This window comes from Mesocricetus auratus, unplaced genomic scaffold (assembly GCF_017639785.1).
Source record: "Mesocricetus auratus isolate SY011 unplaced genomic scaffold, BCM_Maur_2.0 Super-Scaffold_100018, whole genome shotgun sequence".
In the NCBI taxonomy this organism is placed as follows: Eukaryota; Metazoa; Chordata; class Mammalia; order Rodentia; family Cricetidae; genus Mesocricetus; species Mesocricetus auratus.
The window spans coordinates 51,407,635-51,423,696 of record NW_024429199.1 but is presented as its reverse complement, the minus strand read 5'-3'; the positions used below and the strand labels follow the sequence as shown (position 1 = coordinate 51,423,696).

Below are 16,062 nucleotides of genomic sequence, written 5' to 3'. Positions count from 1 at the left end.
AGGGCTTGTATACACTGCTCTGGCAGGCAGGGGGCGCTAGGGCGCAGTTGTTGTAGGGCTCCAGGTTGCAATGAAGTTTCTGCTCTTGCATGCTGTCCATTGGGTGCATATGCAGGTGATGGACAAATATCACCATGTCCTTGCCACTCTGGATCTAGCAGTCCAATGGCACAGCCATCTGCTGATGGTATGTGGGGTCTCCTGCAAAGAAGGAGTGTTTAGAAGAGGAGGCCACCACTTCCATGAGCATTCTCAGCCCCTATCCCATGCTGACAATCCTACTGAAATTACTGCTCTCTTCCTTAGTGGCACCAACCCAAACAGCATTACAGGGCCTGTAGCCTGGACCGTTGCCATATAGGATTTAGGTGAAAGATTTGCCATTCCAAGCTTTGAAGGGAGCTATCCCTGCAGGCAGAGGGGATGATTTGCTTGTAGAATGGCCTCTGTGTGCCTTCCCTTTTGCCTGGTCACCAGATCTCTTCAAGGCAGCAATATCTGCCACACCCACCACACCCACACCTACCAAAGATGGAGGTCCCCTAGGTGTATAGCCACCAAATGAGAATATGTGAGAGTGTTCATCAGTGACAAGGATCATTGTGTCCTGCTCATTGGTAAGCTGGTCTGATGGTGGATGTTCTTCTGTATACATGTTACCCTTATTGGTTGATGAATAAAACAAACACTGTTTGGCCAATGGAGGCAGGAAGGTAGGCGGGACTAGGAGAGGAAGAGAATTCTCAGAAAGCTAAGCAGAGAGAGACCAGGAAGAGATGCCAAGTAGTAGAAAAAGGAGTAACAGGTTTGGGCATTCTCCAGTAAGCCAAGACAACGTGGAAATACTTAGATTTATAGAAATGGGTTAATAATTTAGACAGAGCTAGCCAATACGAAGCCCTACGCATCAGTCAAGAGTTTTATAATTAATATAGCATCTCTGTGAAGTGGCAGCAGGGTCTGGTGGGACAAGAAGAAACTCCAGCAACACCGGTCCGTCTTGTCAATGGCTGAGTCAAACATGACCCCCTCAGCAAGTGCACGATAACATATAAAAACATGGTGGCCATGCTCGATGGATGTGGCCCACTGCAGGAAACCAGTGGTGAGGAGGTGCTTGAGCCTGTCTTCAACTCTGCGTCTTCCTGCTTTCTCCTGGTCACAACCACCCACCTTCCACAAAGAGATAGAAATCTTGAGGATTCCTGCTCAGTGTATGCACAGCCACTTACATTATCTCTGCCAGGGAAGGGTCCTGAGTAGATGTCATATCTCACGTGTTCAGGCTCAAAAATGCCTAAAGAATGAGAAAATCCATAGTGAGCACCATGGGCTATCATCATGTCACACACACACACACACACACACACACACACACACACACACACACACACACTCTTACCTAATTGAAGGGTTCCAGGGCAAGAAATAGGAGTTATTACCCATTAGGTATGTCACAGATGGGTCACTGAGTGAGTTCTGTGTGGCTACAAATGTATTGGCTCCCTGCAGAGACACAGCCAATCTACTAAGTACAGACCTTCAAATACACAGCCCTCACTAATTTTTGACATGCCCTTTGCTTTAGTGCCCCTGATACCTGGTGCTTTGCCAGGCACTCATGAATAAGGTCCCAGCCTGGCCAGTGCTATCTGGATATTCCTATTCTGGTGTCTCCTTGGGAAACATAATACTTGCGACCACCGCTGAGGCTCACCTATAATCAGAGGTGAACTTGGGGCCCAACTGACTCTGTATTTCCCCCCTAACAGCACCCCGATGCCAACAGGTCTGAGGGAAGGGACTGTCTTGGGCTGTATCTTCTTTATCCACACCCACCAGAACTCAGACTATGGGCTGAATAGTCTACAGTGAGTGACACCTTGCTCCAGCCCTACTCCCCTACTTTTGGAGCTCAAATCAGTGTCCATGCTGGAGATGAACTGTGTGGAGATGTCCTTGCAGCCCTCCTTCAGCGCCAAGGCAGTACCAAGTATGGTTCATTGTGTGTACTTGGGTGCTGTCTGAAGAGGCACTCCCTCTGAGTTTCCTGCAGACGATGTCAGGTGAGCCACCCAGCACCCCAGACATACCCATGTCCTAAAGCCTTGCCCCAAGCACCTGCATCCTTAGTGCAGTTCCATCACAGAGATGACCTCATTCTCCATGTCGTGTTGCACCACCCGAATCGTGCAGCTGGACTCAAGTTGCTGACCTTGAAATTAGTTTTGATACCAGCACTCCAAAAGCAGTAGTCAGTGTGAGGACAGGGTATCTTCCTTCCTCTGTGTAGGTCTGGCCACACTCAGTGCTGTTGAGGGTAAATCCTACACCTCCAGTTTCTATGCCAAAGGCCCGGGTCACATGCTTAATTTTGGCGACTGGTGCAAGGTCACCAATACTAGGAGTGGTAAGTGCCACAATGTTGCCTAAGTGGGGCTGCAGGCAGAGGTGACAACAGCAAATGGACGCTGCTCATCTTTAACACTCTGTCTCCCTAGGTGACCTCTCACACCTGTAGCAGGCAGCTGTACCCTGTCGTCAGAGACCTACGGCAGGGAGGATGCAGCCATATTCCTGCGTGGTGTGAGCAGGCTCACCTGGTGCAGAGTGCACGAGCAGAACCACATCTCCCACTTCATGGCCTTTGCAGGGGCCTGGAGCCCTATACTGACTGCGGTCTGGCGCCCTCTGCTGGCCAGAGCGGCGCCATCACCCAAGCCAGACCACAATCAACCTCCAGGGGCCAGACCAGTGCAAATCTGAAGTCACAAACAGCTCTGCAGGCCAGGCCACTGTTCTGCTGTCCCTGCAGCTGCTTGCTGGTGGTGCTGCTGCTAGTAGGAGCAGCCATGGTGAAATCCTACAGTCCGGTGCACCTCTGGGCTCCTACCCAGGGTCCCACCACTGGTTCCTTTCACCACGACTCATGGCTTCCTTTGCCCTGTCAAGTCCCGTGTTTCACCATGTTCCACCCAAGGGTCTTTCCGCTGGTTTTTGTGCCACAACTTGGTAGTTCTTTTATCCATATACACGGAGACACCGGCTCAGCCCGCAGCTCTAGGGCCCCCCTCTGAACAGGGATTCTGCTTCTCAAAGGGCTGCCTCCAGAGTGGGAGGTACCGATTGTTACCCAAGAGACTGAGGTTGCCCTAGACTCCACTTCACGTCCTTCACAGGGACCTAAAGATCTTAGCTTTTCAGGCCTTGGTTTGCATTCACGCTCTTCCCATGAAAGGAAATCCAAGCAGAGGTCCAGGAGGCTGTGTGTGTGTGTTGGGGGGGGGGTCTCAGCAAGCTACCCACAGCAGCTTTTGGCCAACCACCTCTGTCTATCTCAGGCTGCACATCCATACTGAACAAAGAATATTTCCTGCCCTCAGGGTTGTTAGTCCTTGAAGAGACATAACAACAATAACATCGAGAAAATAAAGCACGGGGAGAGATGGCTCAGAGATTACGAGCACTGACTGCTTGCTCTTCCAGAGGTCCTGAGTTCAATTCCCAGAAACCACATGGTGGCTCACAACCATCGGTAATGAGATCTGGTGCCCTCTTCTGGCCTGGAGGCATACATGCAGAATACTGTATACATAATAAATAAATCTTTAAAAAAATTTAAAAAACAGTAAAAGTTGGCAAAGATGTGGAAAAAGGAAAAAACTCTTACTCATTGTTGGTGGCAATGTAACCTGATTGTGTCACTGTGGAAAACAGTGTGGAGGTTTCTCAGTAAACTACAAATAGAACTATCGTATAATATAGCTATAGTACACCTGGATGTATACCTGAAGGATTCTATATCCTACCAAAATAAAAGTGCTTGGACATCTATGCTAGTTGTTGTCTATTCACAATAGCAAGGAAATTAGATAGTCATCAAAAGATGAATGGATGGTGAAAATGTGATACATGAGCACAATGGAATTTTATTCATCTGTAAAGAAAAATAAAGTTGTAAAATTTAGAGGCAGGTAGGTGGAATCGGAAAATATTACATTAAATGATATAACTTGAGCTGAGAAAGACAAATGCCATCCATATGATGTGGAATATTACTTTAAGTTGTGTTGCATTCATTTGTGTTGTGAAATATTTGTTTAATGATGCAAAGATGTGTTGCATCCCTTTATGTTGCATTTGTTTAACTCTGTGAAGCTGTGCTACTGTGCTTGTCTAAAACAGCTGATTGGTCTAATAAAGAGCTGAATGGTCATTAGCAAAGAAGAAGAAAGGATAGGCAGGGCTGGCAGGCAGAAGAGAAATCTGGGAAGAAAAGATCGAGGAGCAAAATAAAGGAGAAGGAGAGGAGGACATCAGGGGCCAGCCACCACACTACACAGCAAGCCATGGAGTAGGAAGTCAAGAAATACACACAGAAATAGAGGAAGGTAAAAAAAGAAATTCCAGAGGCAAAAGGTGGACAGGATAATTTAAGTTAAGAAAATTAACAAGTCAAGTTAAGGCTGGGCATTAATAAGAAAGAATAAGACTCCTTGTGATTTGTTTGGGAGCTGGGTGGTGGACCCCCAAAGAATAAAAAGCAAAAGAGTAAAAAAAAAAAAGACCAACTACACAATGCTTTCTCATACATGGATCCTAGCTTCTAATTTTTATATATGTATACTTACAGAGGAGTGAGTGTGAGTATAGGTTATGAACATAGAAAGGGGTTCATGAGAAGGGAAATAGTTTTAGAAAAGAGAGTAAGGAGGGTAATAGAACATGTGACATAAAATAGAAAGGGTAAACTGGAGCCAGAGTTTGTAAGTGGAGAGTAAGGGCAGGGAGAAGAGAGAGTGTGTGTGGGAGGAAGGGAACAGAAAACCAAACTAATTATGTATGAAAATGTCATAAGGGAACTTACTATTTTGTATGCTAATTAACAACAATTCATAAGATCAATGCTCATCACTCATCTAGTTTGTTTTAAACTAGAAATCAGAACCTAAAATACATTGCAATATATCTAATAACGCTACCAAATTATCTAGCTGATCAGCAGGAAAAAAAAACTGGATTGCAGTGTTCTTGTTTTCCACGTGTAGAGCTATTTTCATGCTTTGAATTAGCTGAACTCCTTCAGAGTGACTGTGCAAAGGATATTTAAACAGCTCTCTCTTTTTCGTGCAGTTCACCAGGCAATGCACAAAGTATTTCATATAACATATAATTTAATACTATAACTCTCATGAAATAGTGATAGTATTTTATATATAAAGCAAAGGGGACACAACACAGGAAATTATAAGATGTGCCCAATACCACTCTAGTAGGATACTGTACAAGTAAGATATTAATTCATGGAGGCAGGCAAAGTTTAAGTGCCACCCGACCCCCACACACATACTATGTCTATGTACATATATGTACATGCAGAGAGATACTATGATATGTATCTAGAGACACAAACTCATAAAACACATCTAGATATCCATAAGAATAATATGTATGTAGTTAGTCATTTTGGAGCCATTTTAGTATACATCATGTCACCATTCTTTGAAGTTTTGTTTTTTTTTTTTTTTGGTTTTTCAAGACAGGGTTTCTCTGTATTGTTTTGGAGGCTGTCCTGGAACTAGCTTTGTAAACCAGGCTGGCCTCGAACTCACAGAGATCCGCCTGCCTCTGCCTCCCGAGTGCTGGGATTAAAGGCGTGCGCCACCAACAGTCTATAGTTTGATTTCTTATAGTATGAAATTCTTTTTCTTTAGTGTCTCCATTGATATGAATAAAGATTTAAATAAATGAAAATTAATGGGCACAGTCAAAATTTTGCAAATAATGAAGATACCAAAACTTACAGAGACCTTTTTATTGAGAGAATAAAAGGTATAGAAAACAATTGGAAACATCAATTTGCTAAAACTGGTTGTTAAATTAATTAAAGGGCCCCTATAAACTGCTATGAAAATATAAATATATTATCATAGAAAAATGACATTTAGCTCTTTGACATAGTCAAATTATTATCAAATCAAATTTTAAATCATAATTTATTGTTTTGCTACATATATATAATTTGAAACAAATATTTGCATATACTCTTACTATAAAAATCATATATACTGGCATGGATGCAAAATATTTAGAAGACAAAACCTACTGCTATAAGTAGTTACATTTTGGTGGTAAGATTCAGGATCTTTTTTGTTTGTTTGTTTTTCGAGACAGGGTTTCTCTGTGTAGCCTGGCTGACCTATGACTAGGTCTGTAGACCAGGCTGACCTGGAACTCAGAGAGTGTTAGGATTAAAAGCATGTGCCACCACCATCCAGCTTCAGGGAATCATTTTAATATAAATTTCAACCTATTTTTAGTGTGAGAAGTAAGCTTCAACTTTGATTTAAGAAAAAAAGCATGAGAAAATGTGCCAAGAACGCTTCTACAGTGGGTGCAAATTCAGAATTCAGACCCTGATGAGGTTGTGAGGCTCAAAGTCAAAGACCATGTAGGCTATAAGGTATGTGCTTATTCTCAAGGTAGCTTCGAAATAGTCTTCCACAAGGCCCCCTTCAAGTTCAATTGTTTTAACCTACAGCAAAGGGAAGGAATCCATATGTGAAAATGGAATGTTTCATGGCTGTACCTGATGTATAGCAGGAAAGTAAGCGGAATCCCTCTTTGTGAAGGGCACTCAATGGCCTTCTAGATAAATGGCCTCCCCAGGCTGTATTTCTTTTATCCCTTTCTTAAAGACACAAAGCACTGCTTTTGATGCCACAAAAGATGCTCACATATTGCTGCTTGAAATTACAAAAACATGTCAGATAAATGTTTCTACTGCTAGGCTTCTCAGAAGAACAAGGCTCCTTCCCTTCTTTTTTTGTGGTAAAACAATAACCTCTTTAGCAAAAGGAAGCAGGAAGCAAAACTTTTCTAGATGCTTCGCTTTGTCTTTGAATCCTCTTATGCGGGTGTGAGGTAGCTGTTATTTCACAGGTGAGGAAATGAACTAAAAAAAAAAGCTAACTGAAATGATGGAGGTCACAGGACTAGTTTCACAGCAGAACCCAAATTCAGATGTGATTTTACATTCCTTTGCAAACTGGCTGAGTGACAATTTTAACCATCACCTTATTTTATTTTTGTTTCATTGATTCAGCACTGAAAGCACTCAGGCCAAGATGGTCATTAGTAATTTAAGCTTCTGCCATCTACCGAGGAAGCAGGAAGTTTTCAGCCTGCAGTCTTGCTAGCTACATCCATCAAAATCACTACATAATTACTGAATCCTATCTCCGTTTAGTCTGAGTAACTTTCCCCAGAGAAAGTTTCCACTGCCGCCCGGTTTTCTAAACCCTGAATATATACAGATCCCATAATTGAAATCATCTCTTCAAGTTAGTTACAATTCTGGCCCTCCCTGACGCCCCGCCCCCAACAAGGTGGGCTTTTGGCAATGCTGATATTGGTTTGTTTAATGTATCAGTTAAGTGACAGTTTTGTTGAGGAACATGGAATGACTCATGCAGTGCTTTAAATGTGAAATTTCCCCCATAGGATCATTATCTGGACACTTGGTCCCCAGATATGTGCTGTTTTTGAATGCTATGAAACATTCTTTAGAGGATGAAGCCTTGCCAGAGGCAATGAGTCACTGGAGCACGGCCCTGAGGTATTACAGCCCAGCTCCACTTCCTATCTGTTGTCTGCTTCCTGTTGCACTGAGGTGAGTAGGTAAGGTCCATAACTTATCACTCTTGCTACCACAACCTTAGATACACCTTCCTATTCCTGGTAGATTGTACCCCCAAAACTGTGAGTCAAAACAGTACCTTCTTTGAGTTGCTTTTTGCATTGGTTATTTTTCTGTTGCTGTAATAGAACACCACGACCAAGGCAGTTTACAGAAGGAAGAGTTCATTTGGATTTATGTTTCTGGAGGGACACAAGTCTGTCATGGTGGGGAGGAAAGGCAGCAAACATGGGCGTGGTGGCAGAAGCAGCAGGGAGCTGAGTGCTCACATTTTCATCAAACACAAGCATGAAACACAGAGAGAGAGACAGAGAGAGAGAGAGAGAGAGAGAGAGAGAGAGAGAGAGAGAGAGAGAGAGAGAGAGAGAGAGAGAGAACTGGAAGTGGCCTGAAGCTTTTCTACTCTCACAGTCTGCACTCAGTAACATCCTTTCCCCAGCAAGCCTCTGCTTCCTAAATCTCTCCAAACAGGGCCACCGACCAGGGACCAAGCATTAGAATATCTGAGTCTATGGGTATTAGAAGTCTTATTCAAATGACTAGTTTTCTTGGTGCTTGGTCACAGCATTGATTCATGTAGATTAGCATTTCCTTAACTCTCCATGTATAGGGTTATTAGTGTGAGTTCTTTATAAACGTACATAAGCACTAGGTATAAAACACTACTCAGGGAAGATTTTGATGTCTCCTAATGCCAGCAGGACTCTATCTGCTTAGGAATTCTCAGCAGCAAGTGTGCATACCGTTCTGAGTAGATGGGTGTTCTCTTAAAGCAGCAGTTCTCTGTCTTTGGGTCTTGACCCCTTTGGGGGACAAACAATCCTTTCACAGGGGTTGCTTAAGACCATTGGTGATGTTAAGCATAGAACTGTATCAGTGGGAAAGAAGTTAATGGAGTTTTCCTAATGTCATGTATGTATAAGTCCTGCATAAGTTCAAGCCAGACAAATCTTAGCATGGAGTAGAAGTCAGCACAACTACCAGCCATAACCAAGAGCTATTTTTAATAGATAGACACCAGGAGAGGGAAAATCAGTTTTCTCCAATGGAGTGTCACTGAGTATCACAACCACGCTGCTCTAGGGTAAATAAGTCTCACACTCAGAAGTAGTTGGCCAATATAAAAATGGACTCCATGAGTTTTTGCTTTGGTTTGGTTTTTGTGAGAGAGTGTGTGTGTTCTTTTGCTGTTATTATTGTTTTGTTTTCTTAAGAGAGAAAAAGAACATAAAATTGGTTAGGTAGGAAGGAGGAGGATCTGGGAAGAGTTAGGGAAGGGGAAGGAATATGATCAAAATATAATGCATGAAAAAAATTTTAAAACATACTAACAATGTAAATCTGGAAAGATAGATAGATGCATGGCTTGAGAACAATACACAGAGCTCATGAAGATGGCAGTACCTTTGTCATGTTAGTACAATGTGTCTTCTCTTTCTTCTTATGCTGATTGAAAAGTTGGCTTTGAATAGTGTGGTTCATCAAAGCTTGGGACAGCCATCCTTGCCTGTGTTATTTCAAAATCTGTTACTACAATTATCTTGTGAAAACAGTTTCAGTCAGAATAAAGCTAAAACCAGCAAACGAACTTGTAGCTTCCACAAGCATATCATCAAGTCTAGCGATAATATACTTATTAAGCTATAATTTTAGTCAATTCAGATGCAGATTTTGAAAAGAAATGAAATGAAAACTTACTCAGAGCTACTGATCAAGACTAATGTACCACACTGGACAAACACTATACTGTTCCCTTCATGTTCATATTGTTGTGATAAACAAATTGAAGCTATGATAATTTGAATGACTGTACCAGTAATCTGATCTCAAAATTGACTAGGAACTTGATAGTCCATTAGGACCTCTAAATCTCAAGACACTTGAGTAATGATGGTAAAAGAGCCACGCCAAGGATACTGTGAAGGGGGGGGTTGTATGATACTTTATTAGAGAGAAAGAAGTCACTTACATGAGAAGCCAATCACTGAGCTCAGTGCTCTGTTGGTCTCAGACCTCGATCCAGCCCCAAGAGAGCGAGAGAGCCCCTTCCTTCTTCCCTTTATCTCTCCTACCCCAACGTACCTGTGACCACGCCCAAATGAGCGTGGCCAGTCTTGCAGATACATGAGATCTCTCCCTACCGACTCTGCTTTCAGAAAAAGCTACCCAGGCTTCAGAATGTAGTCTTCAGATACATACACTAACGATCTATATACTGCCCCATCAACACTTCCTATTCTTAGATAATTACAGACATATTCTTTGGGTTTAATCTTTTTAAAAAGAAGCAAATCTTGAAAGTAGACATTGCTTAAAGAAAGCACTGATAGTAAAAAAAAATGCCAAGTGTCAGATAAATGGAAGTGGGTAAGGCATCTGCCAGAGGAGCAGTCAAGACCATTTTATTTCTGCTTTCTGTGTTTTTCTGATAGAGACTGGGGAAATCAGGCTAGAGCTGTCAATGACTGGCTGTAAAGGTTTGTAAATCTTGGGGCCTCAGGGTTTCATTTCATTTAATAGCAGGTACTGTAAACGTGCAGGAATTCCAAGTTTCTGAAAAAAAAATCACTAATGTGAAATTTGGGTCCTATTAAGCCATACTACAAAAGCAAAGGGGTGACTCTCTTTTTTTTCCCCTTTGCCCTGAAACAATGTTAACTCCACTACATACAAAATATGATTTTCTGCCTCTCAGAAACATAATAAAACTATTTCCTAATTTATGAAACAGACAAAAAAACCCAAAAGATATGCCTATTAGATTCAATTGACATTGTGCAGTGTACTATATTGCATAATAGATCTGATGATCAAGTAGAGACAGAACTGACAAGCCATTGTAAGCAGGAATAGTCTTGACTTCCTCCAGCAGTTATCCCAAACATATAGCCAAAAATGGTATTCTAAAGTTGTATGCCCTTTGGCTGAACACTTTTCACTTGAGGAAAAGAAACCAGTGAAAGAATCACATACTGGTTTATACAACACTTTGATGAATCAGATAAGTTATCTTTCTCAGTCCTTGTGCTAGGCTCAAGAACCAGGCTCTGAATTGAATCTACAGTGGCGACAAGTGCCACCAAGTAGAAGATGAAAGAGATGGTCCTCAGTGGACATTGAACACTCCAGTGAGGAAGGAAAATAAAGAATTTAGCAGACACCGTTAATCACCTTACTCAGTGTCTACTCACCATACAAACTTCCAGTCTGTGTTGTTGTAGCCTCCAAAGTATCTTTTTTTTCAAGACAGGGTTTCTCTATAGCTTTGGAGGCTGTCCTGGAACTCAATCTGTAGACCAGGCTGGACTCAAACTTAGAGATCTGCCTACCTCTGCCTCCTGAGTGCTGGGATTAAAGCACCACCACTGCCAGGCCCCTCCAACGTATTTTTAAAAATTTAATATTTGATGTATTCATCACCCATTACCCCTCTTATCCCTCTTTCATATCTCTGGCTCCCTTCTTCTTAACTAGTCCTCCTCCAAAAGATTTTGTGCATGTGATGATATTTATGTCTGGCTGTTACATTGTCAGATTTCAAAGCAAAAGCAAGGTTTCACTCAATAGACAAAAGGAACATAGACAAATTTCTCTGTCTCTCTGTATCTCTCTCTCTATCTCTCTCTCTCTCTACACACACACACACACACACACATGCAAATCAGAAATAAAGAATATGAAATAAACTTATCTTCCAAAATTAATGCGAAATTCAATGGTTTTACTCTGTAATCAATGATACTAGCCTAGCCCAAATTACCATCATTTCTTACTTGAACTGCTGCAATGACCCCCCAAATGCTTACTCTGTGCTTTTTTTCTCCATTACACATGTTTACTATACATGTGATCTTTGTAATCAGCAGCATAGATCAGGTCAGAATTTTCCAGTGACTTCCCATTGAAACATAGTGAAAAACTGTATTCCTTACAAGGGGCTAAGAAATAACACCTTCTAACAACTTTTCACCCAGGTTACTCTCCTCAAACCACAGATACTTTCTCAGTCAGTCCTATAATGGAGTCTTAACCCTTGCCCTAAGATGTTCTCATGAGTGTGCTCTACTTCCCCCAACTGAATCTCTTTCCTACTGTAAACTCAGACGTCAGTTTTAATACACCTCCTTAACAGACACAGACTCATACAAACTAGTCTCAATCCCCAGCTAGTCTTGCTCTATGTTATAGCAGTTTCTTTCTTTTTTTTACACTTCTTTCCTAGTAGTTTACCTTGCTTGTTTTATTTCTTCTCTTGTCCTTACAGCATTTTTCATCATTTCTTAATACTTTTACACTTAGTGCCCAAAGCAATACTTGCCATATAGCATATGTTCAGTGTGTGTTGACTTAAACAGATCATATTCATCATTAATTCTTCATGCACGTGTACTTTATGTTTATGCCTCCTGGATCTTAAACCGTGCCATTTCCTAGAAATGAACACTTTCTTCCTTCTCTTCCTACATCTCATACTTTCTTCTTGTTCCTGTGTTGCCTCCTTTGAGAAGCCACCCTATTTCTACATCTACACCCCCTATCACTACCCAGAACATCAGTCACAAACTGGCCTCTGTTTTATTATCCTTGCTCTACCAGTTTAAGCCTCTGCATTCTGTCTCCTGCCTCATCCCTATTACAATACTGTGAAGGAATGCTAGAAATTCCACTTCTGAGTTCCCCCCTGTTTATTTGTTTTGGTTCCTACATGATCGGTGAAGCATTTCCTGACAAGAAATGCAATCCATAAATATCACCAAAAAATTGTAAGTTACTTACTTTGTTTCGCCATCAAGGCCCTTGTAGGTGCTTTTATAAGATCCTTCAAATCTATCGGCTAACTTAGCGTGGATATCTGACAGCCCCATAGTATCTGAGGTCAGCTGCAAGTTTCTCTGGAATCAGCAATACAATTTGTTGATGAGTGTGGTAACTCAACACATGCAGTTTTTTCTTAGTTTCTTAAATCTCAAATCTTCCTCTGACTGAAGGATGGCATTTGTGGTTTCTAGGTCTTTGCTGTGCAAGATGATAAACTGGGTAGCATATCTTACTAAGACCTCAATCTTCTCAGATGCAGCACAATCCAGAGAGGTGAGATTCGAATAGATGAACAGGTCACAGTGGAGGGGGACGACCACATTGGGGAGCTGTAGCTCATGCCAAGGAAATAGTTCCTCATCTGGTGGCTGCTGGAACAGTCCCAGGGTCTTGATTAAATTTATATCTAGATGATGTTGAAAACTAGGACAAATGCATAATTGGGGAGGATGACTTCCAAGCAATAAAATTCTACATGGGCATTAAATATCAGTTTTGTGTATGAATTGGCCATTACAAAAATGTGTGACAAATTTATCCCAGAAGATACATTAATATTCAGGATTAATATCATTAAGTTATCCATCACATTGTATTGGCTCCAGTTAGGAAGTAAGATATGAACAATGTGTTTCAATAAATAGATCTAACCTAGAAGGGAAAAATACACTTAAAACACAAAGAAAAACATAAAAATAAAACCTTAAAGTATAAAGAGATACATGTAAATAAAGAAACATTCTCTATCAGAATTAAGCCAAATACCCTTAAAATAAGAAATTAAGATATCATCTGGTTGCCACAAACGGAAGCCCTTTAGAGCTCAAATAAAATTATTTTTTCCTTAAAACTGTACACAATGGAGCTCCTCTGTCCTCCTATGCAATGAGCAGTGTTAGTATATAAATGAGTTGCATGTTGAATGCTTATAACACATTGTTGTACCATTGTAAAGAACACATCAAATCTTGAAGGAAAACTGTAAAATATCTCTATTTTTCTAAAAGTTCATAAACATTACTTTACAGATATTTTTATTCAGGGTATTGAACTTCCTCTCTTTTATGATGTAGCATCACCTTGAGTGTATGACTACTGGTGTAAATGAGTCTAGCTAAGTTGTGTGTTAATCCTCAACTTATTTTCAGCATCAAAATCGTAGAAAGGAAATTTTCATTTATATTATTCCAACTAAAATATTTTATTGAAGTTTTAGATATGATACATATACCTGTATGCTGTAGCATACAGATCAGTTCTCTCCCTGTTGAAACAGACATCCCAGAACACACTGGGATTTATTGAGAAAAGTTCTGAGAAAGTCCTCCCCAGTTATAGGAACTGTCTTCTTAGGTCTGGTTAGGTGTTTACAGGCTAACTAGTATAAGTCGCTAATGTTCAATAAAGAAACAGGTGAAGGGCTCTCCAAGCTGATTTTGAAGTGAATCACAGCTCTCTGGACCATGTCCCAGGGTACTCACCAGTATGCTGTCCTGTAGCTTAAATAGCACCACAGCAACCAAACACCTTGGGGGTTAGCGATGCAGGGATTACAGCAAACCTGGGAACCACAGAGTCAGTTGATCAGGGAGTCTGAGACCAGTTCCTAATACCTATCCTACACAGCATGCCAGATTCATTCCCTTTTAGCTGAGAAGAAAAAGTCTCTTCAAAGCATCTGTGCCGTGAGTTTTGGTCACTATTCTCAGTATGAAGTTCTGAACTAAAGATAAACCCAAGAAAAATATTGTTACCTTATTCCATGTCATCGAGATCTGAATGGAAACTGTTTTCACTTCTGCTTTCTGGTCTCTTACTGTCCACACCTGGTATACTTCCTGATTCCGATGCTAGCTAATTCAAAACAATCTAGTATGAATTCTGCTTAATACATGTCTCCCTCACCTTTTCTGTCTGAGACAGGGCCTTTCACTGATCTGAAACTAAGCTAAGCTGGCTGGCTAGTAAGCCCCAGAGATCCATCTGTCTCTGCATCTTCAGTGATGAAACAGGTACATGTCATCATGCCAGGGCTTTTTGCCTTGGTTCTGGGCATCAAACTTGTGTCTTTATGCTTTCAAGTTGAGTACTTCATGGATAGAGCTATCTTTCTAGTCCTGTGTTGGCATCTTACTACTTAGACATTCAACCAAAAAATATTTTTAAAGAAGCTACCATCTGGCAAATATAAAAACAGATTTATCTTTACATTTGAAACACTCAAAATAAATAAATAAATACATACATAAAATGAATGGAAGACAGTCCATGGTTTTGAGAAGTACTGAATACTAGGTAAACAAATACAGTAACTGCTGGGCAAGGAAACCAGTACAAAAACCCTCCATTTTTTCAAGTCCTGAAATAAGCATGTTTTGAGCTATTTGAAGGGGAGAGTCTATGAACAAACCTAATGATAAAAGATATATTTTTGAAAGTTCTCACTTATCTATCTCTTGTTACAATACCCTTCTGATGGGGGATGTCCTTCTGTATGTATGTTTTTCTTATTGGTTGATGAATAAGACACTGTTTGGCCAATAGAGTCAGGAAGATAGGCGGAAGTAAGAGACTAGGAGAATTGTAGAGACTGGGATAGGATGTGACAGGCATTCTCTGGTAAGATAAGGTGATGTAAAAATACATAGATTAGTAGTTATGGGTTAATAATTAAGACAGAGCTAGTCAATAAGAAGCCATAGCCATCGGTCAACAGTTTAATAATGAATACAGGTTTTTGTGTTTTTATTTGAGGATAAAGATACGGAGGGAAATGATGGGACAAGAAAATCTCCAGGAACACCCTTCAGCTACAAAGTGTATTTTGTATTTAGTGGCAGCTCTCCTGTGCTTTTCATACTTACAAAGCTTTGTATTTACACTAATTAATGATATATTGCTGCATTATGTCATTTAATTCCTAGTAATGCATTTTCATGAATTGCATGAAAAAAAAAAGCATTTACTGGGAAAGGCATAACTTCAGAATTGATTAGTCTGAGTCAATGATACCCTCAGTCTGTCCCTTTTAGATTTGTGACATTCAGAAACCTTAAAATTTCTTCAGAACTTCAGTTTTTTTCACCTTATTTTTAATGATTACTGTTCTTCAAAGAGTGATTGGAACCCTTTAAAATTTACAGCTTTCTATAATGCTTAGCATGTTGAAAATACCTGATATCATGATATAAATTTGTTTCAGTTTTTTAAGACAAGAGTTTCATGTAGCCTAGGCCAGACTTGATATCACTCTTTTGCTGAATTCCTCATTCTTCTGCCTCCACCTCCCAAGTTTTGGAACTACAAGTATGTAAACCATTCCAGGTGTATAGTAAAATTCAAATTTCATTTCTCAGGACCAATAAAATTTGAAAGCTTTTGTGGTATGATTTTGTGCTCAAACTGAGTCTTTCACCATAATAAAAATCGGACAATCATGTCACCTATTGACACTTACAAAGGTACTTTAAAGGACCTTGTCTCAAAACATCAAACACATATAAAACACATATTTAAAAAAGCACCAGTTTTGAAGGTTTTGATGT

The 16,062-nt window shown here is 40.5% G+C and overlaps 2 pseudogenes; both read right to left on the bottom strand.

Annotated features, from left to right (window-relative positions):
* Positions 1–259: 259 nt before the first annotated feature.
* Positions 260–1,689, bottom strand: LOC110343361 (annotated as a pseudogene).
* Positions 1,690–6,409: 4,720 nt separating this feature from the next.
* On the bottom strand, positions 6,410–13,031 carry LOC110343360 (annotated as a pseudogene).
* Between the last annotated feature and the right edge of the window lie 3,031 nt (positions 13,032–16,062).